Genomic DNA, 8,730 nt, shown 5'->3' with positions numbered 1-8,730 from the left:
GAAGATGACTTACAGTAATGCATACAAGAAATTTATTTAATGCTATATAATGCACATAGGTTATATAAAACTAATTGTCTATGAAAAGAGAATGAATAAAAAATAATTCTAAAAGAGTAGCAAAATATTAAATAAAGTAATATGTTAGATATGTATATTGAAGTATCAAATATCAGTTGACATATCATGTCAGTTAATTAGAGAAACTGTCAAAGTAGAACAAAAATTAAAATGCAACTCCATGTTGTTGATAAGAAACACACTTTTAATATAGAGCACCCACAGACTACAAATAAGATATGAATAAATATATACCACATCAGCATCAGTTAAAAATAAAATTATCAGTTATTGATTTTAGACATGACAATTTCAGAACAAGTAAAGTTACAGTGAATAAAGGAGTATAGTGAGAAAAGGTTGTCTCAAAGAACACATAATAATCTTTAAAGGTATATGTACCCACAACAGAGTGGCGAATACATGAGGGAAAATATAAAGAATGAGGCTACCCTGGTGGCACAATTGGTAAAGTCTCAGTTCTATTAAGCTATTGCCAGCCACTGTGGCAAGAATTTGATACCCTGACAGGGACCTAACCCACATATGGCAGAGCAGACCTCTCCTGTCTTGTCTGTTCCCCTCCTTAACACTACATGTCAGTACACACCAGAAATCAAAAGAATAATCAGAAACCACTATAAACAGTGGCACAGGCAATTGAGTACTGCACTGTGAAGCTCTCCACAGCCTCTGCAGCGCTGGTTCAATCCCGGCCTGCCAGTGAGGGTCCCACATGGCGCAGCAGACCTCTCCTGTCGTGCCTGCTGCTCCCCTCAGCAGTGTATTTCATCAGTCTGCCTGTTCTGCTCCCCACTCTGTCTCTGGTGAATCCTCTCACCCTCCCATACATCTGGCCTCTACCCCGCTTTTTGTATACATACATACATACATACATACATACATACATATGTACATCTTTAAAAATAAAATAAAATAAAATGGTAATCAAAACCCTCTCCAAAAACAAAGGCCCAGGACCAGATGGATTTACAAATGAATTCTACCAAACATTCAGAAATGAACTACTGCCTATCCTTCACAAACTCTTTCAAAAATTTGAGAGGGAAGGGATAATACCAAACCCATTCTATAAAACAAATATTACACTAATACCAAAAGCAAACAAGGACAACACAAAAAAAGAAAACTACAGGCCAATCTCTCTAATGAACACTGATGCAAAAATCCTCAATAAAATTTTAGCTATCAGAATCCAACAATGCATCCATAAGATAATTCACTACAACCAAGTAGGGTTTATTCCAGGGACACAAGGATGGTTCAACATTCAAAAATCAATCAACATAATCCAACACGTCAACAAAAGAAATGTAATAAGCATATGATAATATCAATAGATGCTGAGAAAGCTGTCAACAAAGTAAAACACCCATTTATCATAAAGGTCTTTGAAATTCTCAGGATACAAGGAACTTACATAACTAACATAAAGGCCATATATGTCAAGCCCATAGCTAATATCATTCTCAATGGTGAAAGCATTTCCGTTAAGATCGGAACAATACATGGATGTCCACTTTCACCACTGCTTTTCTTTTTTTTTGTTGTTAAAGATTTATTTATTTTTATATAAGAGCTGGGGTATAAGCCAGAGGTGTGGGAGGGTGAGAGGCTTCACCAGAGACAGAGCAGGGAGCAGAACAGGTAGAAGGACCAAAATACACTGCTGAGGGGAGCAGCGGGCGTAAGAAGAGAGGTCTGCCATACCATGTGGGAATCTCCCCACTGGCCAGGATTCCACTGGAGCTACAGAGGCTACAGGCAGCTTCACAGTGCTGTGCTCAACCCACAGAGCCACCAGGGAGGCCTTCACCCCTGCTTTTCGATATAATACTGGAAGTCCTAGCCAGAGCAATAAGAGAAAGACATACAAGGTATCCAAATAGAGAAGGAAGAAGTCAAACTATCACTATTTGCAGATGATATGATAATATGCATAGAGAACCCCAAAATCTCCACAGAAAAACTAATCAAACTAATCAGTTTAGTAAAGTAGCAAGATACAAAATCAACACACAAAAATCAGTAGCTTTCCTATACATAAGCAATAAATCTGAAGAAGAAATCAAGAAAACCATCCCTCTTATTATTGAAACAAAAAAAATCCAATACTTGGGAATAAACCTAACAAAAGAGGATCAGATGGACTTATACAAACAAAAATTTAAAACACCTTTAAAAGAAATAGAACACAAAAAAATGGAAAGACATCCCCTGCTAATGGATTGGAAAAATGAACTTTATCAAAATGGCTATCCTACCAAAACTAACTCCAAATGGATTAAAAAACTAGACATAAGACCTGAAACCATAAAATATATAGAAGGAAATATAGGTAAAACACTACATGACATACACCTCAGTAACATCTTTAAAGATATATCACCCAAAGCAGTGATAGTGAAGGCAAAGATAAACAGCTAGGATTACATCAAATTAAAGAGCTTCTGTGCAGCAAAAGAGACAATAACCAAAACAAACAGACACTCCAACGACTGGGAGAAAATTTTTGCACACAACCCTAATGACGAAGGACTGATCATAAAAATCTACAAAGAGCTGACAAGACTCAACAGAAACAAAATAAACAATCCAGTCAAAAATTGGACAGAAAAGCTAAAAAGGAACATCTTCAAAGAGGAAATGCCAATGGCCAACAGGCATATGAAAAAATATTCAACATCACTTATAATCAGGGAAATGGAAATCAAAACTACAATGAGATACCCTCTCATACCAGTGAGAATGGCACATATTAAAAAACAAACAAACAAAAACTAGCCTCAACAATGTTGGCGAGGATGTAGAGAAAAAGGAACTCTCCTGCACTGCTGGTGGGAGTGCAAACTGGTCCAACCACTATGGAGAGCTGTGTGGAGATTCCTCAATCTGCTAAAGATGGAGCTTCCATATAAACCAGCAATCCCACTCCTAGGTATTTAGCCAAAGGACACAGAAAGAGTAATTCAAAAGGGCACCTGCACCCCTATTTTTATAGCATCACTATTTACAATTGGTAAGCTATGGAAACAACCCAAATGCCCAAAAATAGATGACTGGATCAAGAGGGTGTGGTACATACACACAATGGAATACTACTCAGCAATCAAAAAAAATAAACTCATGCCATTTGCAGGAACATCAATTGAGCTGGAAAGGTTTATGCTCAGCTAATTAAGCCAGAAAGAAAAAGAAAAAAATATCAGATGGTGTCATTCATAGCAGGCATTTAGAAAACCTAAATAAAGGATGAGGGAAAAGACTGATTACAATAAGGTAAAAATCAAAATCAACAAGCAACTATAAACTAGAGACACACTACGGGGGTGCAGGGGTGAGGGAGTAGGATCAAAACAAGGGTGGTGGAATTGTATGGGGACTATAACCAAAATGAAAATGCATATATTGTGCAAAAATGGAAAAATGATGTAAAAAATATATAACAAAATTAAAAATATAAATTGTTCCATTTTGTAGTATATATGTATTTTGTTTTTACCTTGCTACTTAGTAAAGTTTGGTAGTTGTAGCAAACTTTATACTAAAAAGTTGAAAAAAAAATTAAAAAACAGTGTATGTCAGTAGATCTGCCTGTTCTGCTCCCTACTCTGTCTCTGATGAATCCTCTCACCACCTGCCACCCCACATTTCTGTCCTACACCCCAGTCTTGTATGCATGAATAAATAAAAAACAATCTTTTAAAAATTAAAATAAAATAAAAAACTGCAAGAAAAATAATGAATTCACTCATATAATTGGAGACTCAAGCAGCCTGCTATCAGTGAGTGCTTAATAGGTGAAGCCATAATTCAACTAAATAGCAACAAACTAAATAGCAACTTCAAACAGTTAAATATAATTAACATTGAGTGACTTCTTAATCAAAAACATCAGAATGTATTTTTTTTTCTCAATTCATTTAGAATATTCACCAAGACCATATTCTAAGACATAAACAAAACTTAAAAAATTCAAAGGAGTAAAAATAACACAAGATCCACTTTTCAGACCTCAAAGAAATCAATAATAGGGATATACCTGAAATGACTTACAGGGCCATAGCATAAATCAGGCTCATTTCTACCTTCTAGACATCCAACAAACAACATCCCATAAACCTCAAGGAGTCCCAAATTTATGAAAAATGTATGTAATATTACTATGAACAAATAACTGGCCCAATGGTGGTTTTGTCCTCATACAGTACAAAAGGTAGTAGAAACCTTTGTCCAGGATTTGGCTTGTATAGGAGGTTCAGTTGCTGCCTGACTCCCTGCCAGCTGGTCTGGACCCTTCCACTGCATTAAAGGAATCTTAGCTATACCTAAGGCTCCAAGATTCTTTTTCCTATTTGCCTGAAAAATAAAAAGTGACTCTGCCCAGCCTAGGGCATTTGTACAACAACATTTAAAAAAAAATTGTAAACAACATACAATTAAATAAACTATTGGTCCAAAAACTCCTAAAATAATTTTAAAAATATATATTTCCAATAATAGGAATGATCCCAAATAGGACTATAGTCCCACAAAAATCATAGATTCAAAACCTAACAAAAGTATTCTTCACAAAAGAGCTGAAAATATGTTTCACTATAAATACAATAGAACCATTTCTCTGTAGTTAAATTTAAACCCTAAGTTAATTAGGACAATGACTACTTTTTTTTTTTTTTTTACCAGACTTTCCAAGTTCCACTAATCATGTGACTGGGATGATTCTGCTGGAAAATATTATAGATTAATCCCAACCTTCAATTCTTTTAGATGTGGAGCTGTATTTTTCCTATTGTTATAGAATGTTTTTTTTATTTACCAGAATCATTGTGCATGAAAAATTAACGATGTCCCATTTAATCCTAAGAAATTTGTTCCTTGTCCCTAGGGTTGAAGCAGAACACCTTGATCACAACAATTTAGATTCATTATAGTACAATATAGTGACCCTGTTTTCAACTTCTTTTTTTATCTCTGTTTTTATTTTATTATTTTTTTACATCATTGTTTATTTTAAACAATATTTGCTTTCTCCCAGCCCCTCAGGTAGTAGTCCCCATGGAATTTCCTTCACCAATGCACCCGTGCACTATCACCTCAGTCCCCTCACTTCCTCTGATCCCTCTCCCGCCTCCTCCCCTGCAGGATGTCTCTGATTTATAATGTCTGTTTTTGCTTTATTGTGTATTGTACTGTTATTATTTTTTTACACTGATGTCTTATTTGGTTCCCCTATATTTCTGCTATAAGTGAAACCAGCTGATATATTTTTTTTTTCTTTTTCCTTCTGGCTTATTTCACTGAGCATAATTCCTTCTAGCTCCATCCACATTGCTGCGAAAGGCATGAGTTTATATGTTTTGATTGCTGAATAATATTCCATTGTGTATATATACCACATTTTCTTGATCCAGTCATCTATTTTGGGACATTTTGGTTGTTTTCAGGTTTAACCTATTGTAAATAGTGCTGCAATAAACTAGGGGTGCAGGGTGTTCTTTTGAATCACTGTTTTTGTGTCCTTTGGGTAGATCCCTAGCAGTGGAATTGCTGGGTCATATGGTAGCTCCATTTTTCAGTAGACTGATGAACCTCCAGACAGCTTTCCATAGTGGCTGGACCAGTTTGCATTCCCTCCAGCAATGTAGGAGAGTTCCTTTTTCACCACATCCTCACCAACATTTGTTGTTACTAGTTTTTATATTATGTGCCATTCTTTTTTTTTTTTAATTTTCTAGAGGCATGTCTTATTTATTTATCTATTTGTTTGTTTGTTTGTTTGGTTTATACATGCACTGGGTACAGTCAGAAGCCGGGAGGGTGAGAGAATTCACCAGAGCCAGAGCAGGGAGCAGAACACGCAGAAGGACCGAAGTACACTGCTGAGGGGAGCAGCGGGCGGCAGGAGAGGTCTGCGCGCCATGCGGGACCCTCCTCTCGTGGCCGGGGAGCAGCCGGGGATCGAACCGGCGCCGCAGAGGCCGCGGGCAGCTTCGCAACCCAGCGCTCAACCGCTCCGCCACCTGGGAGGCCCCCTATTATGTGCCATTCTTACTGGTGCAAGGTGGTATCTCAATGTGGTTTGGATATGCATAAGGAATGTTGGACGTAAGACCTAAAACCATAAAATATATAGAAGAAAATATAGGTAAAACACTACAAAGCACACATTTCACTAACATCTTTAAAGACTCATCACCCAAAGCAAAGAAAGTCAAGGAAAAGATAAATATCTGGGATTATGTCAAACTGAAAACCTTCTGTACAGCAAGAGACATTAAGCAAACCAGAGAGACACCCCACTGATTGGGAAAAAAATTTTTGCACTCCATACAACTGATAAGGGACTGATCACAAAGATATACAAAGAACACACACATCTCAACAAAAACAAAGTAAACAATCCAGTCAATAAATAAGCAGAAGAACTGAAGACATATCTCCAAAGAAGAAATGCAAATAGCCAACAGGCATGTTTTCAACTTCTGATAGAAAAAAAAAAATGACTGCAAATAATAATTCAATTCCACTTAATTAGACACAGCACTGTGAACAGTGTGATTGATTATATTTCTCCCTTGGCCATTATGACATATCACTCACTGGCCTAACGATCAGAAAACATACCCATGCACACTCAGACACACAAAAACACATAAATGTAGTAATGAAAGCAATCATTTCAAATTATACTATTCACTGATGGAATCCAGAATTAAGGAACTATTAATAAAAATTGGCCATATATTATAGCTTGTGAAAAAAGTCACTTTTTAAAGTGCCTTCTACAGATGGAACCGTAAATGAACTTCCACATTACAGCTGTGTCAGGAGAAATAGCTGAGATATTATGCATGTGATAAAAGTTAATGGATTCCATGGGATGAATCCATTGCTCCTTTTCTTTTCCATAAAATCCTATCTAGTGGTCAGAAACTATTCATTGTAGGATCACATGAGTAAGGTACTAAATATGAGCTTGTCTTGTATTCAGTGAAGTACATGAATCATGAAATTGCACACATTCTGGAAGGGAGATAGTGTTAAGAAAGATAAATGCATAGACTGAAAAGTACAAAGGCTTAGATGTGTACCAATATTTTAGAGGAAAAATGCAACTCCAATTGAATGGATGGAAGAGTTCACTGTATAACCTGCTACCAAGTGACCAGCTCATTTCTTTGGTGAATGTTGCCATACAGCGGTTTAACTTGGGTGACCTTGCTGGAAGATTAGGCATTCTCCAAAGCCATCTTGGTAACTTCATGTCTCTGAGAACATACATTGACTCCATGCTACATTATAGCCATATTGTAAAGAGTCCATAAAGGAAATACCAGTTGGCTGGAGAAAGAAAGTGTTATATTCCAGTTAAACATTTCCACCACATAATTGGGGCTTTCTACAAGTGATGCTATCCTGAAGTAAGCAGTAAACTACATGGATAAATATGTCATGTACTGTGCTTATCCCAGATAGTTACCATTTTTCAGTGCTTTTCACAAATCCCTGGCTAGCCATTATCTGCAACAATGGTATCATTCTAATCCATATCCTGACTCATGTAGTCTTTTCACTTTACCTTCACAGACTTCTGCAACCATAATTATAATCTATTAATAGTCTTGGCCAACAACAGGTTTCCTTGAACTCAAAAAATCTTCTTAGAATAGTCTCTGCACCATGTGTAAACCAAAACCTGTTGGTCCACCGTCAAGTCTGTCTCAACATATTCTAAACCTCCAGGCACCACAAAGACACCATTACAGAACAACTCTTTTCAGCAATTCTTTCATTGATCACAGTTCTGCAACTCCTTATCCACAATATACTACTAATCTGCATTAAAATATATTATTTTTTATTTCAAGAAACAGAAAGGGGTACCTCCCTGGTGGCACAGGGGTTAAACTCTCAGTGCTATCAAGCTAGCATCAGTCACCAAGGCATGAGTTCCCTCACCATCTAGGGAGCTGACACATGTGGCTCAGCAGATCCCTCCTGTCTCGCCCGCTGCTCACTCAACAATGTATTTCAGTAGATCTACCTGCTCTGCTGCCTAATCTGTCTCTGGTGAATCCTCTCACCTCCTACACCTCTGACCTAAACCCCAGGCCTTGTATGGATAAATAAATAAAAGAAAAAGAAATTAAAAAGATAAACCAAGAATTGGTCAATCTCTGGTTTGAGTCTCTAATTTTTCTATTAGTTTTAAGAACAAAATCAAATTTTCACATCCATATATGTTTTTTTCTCTAAATAATTTTTATTTGCTGGGCCTCCCAGTAGCACAGCGGTTGAGCTCTGGGCTGCAAAACTGCCTGCAGCCTTTACAGCACTGGTTCAATCCCCAGCCGCCGGCAAGGGTCCCACATGGCACGCAGACCTCTCCTGCTGTACCCGCTGATACCCTCAGCAGTGTACTTCGGTCCTTCTGCCTGTTCTGCTCCCCGCTCTGGCTCTAGTGAATTCTCTCACCCTCCCGCGCTTCTGACTGTACCCAGTGCTAGTATAAATGAATAAAAAATAAAAAAATCTTTCAAAAAAAGAATTTTTATTTTCTGGTGTGGAAGATTCAGAAGAGAAATAGAATATGGATATGATGATAGATGATGAGGCTCATGTGTTAGTTGAGGTTGGATTTGGGAA

This window comes from Talpa europaea, assembly GCF_964194135.1.
Source record: "Talpa europaea genome assembly, chromosome: 13".
NCBI lineage: Eukaryota > Metazoa > Chordata > Mammalia > Eulipotyphla > Talpidae > Talpa > Talpa europaea.
Note: the sequence above shows the minus strand (reverse complement) of the source record.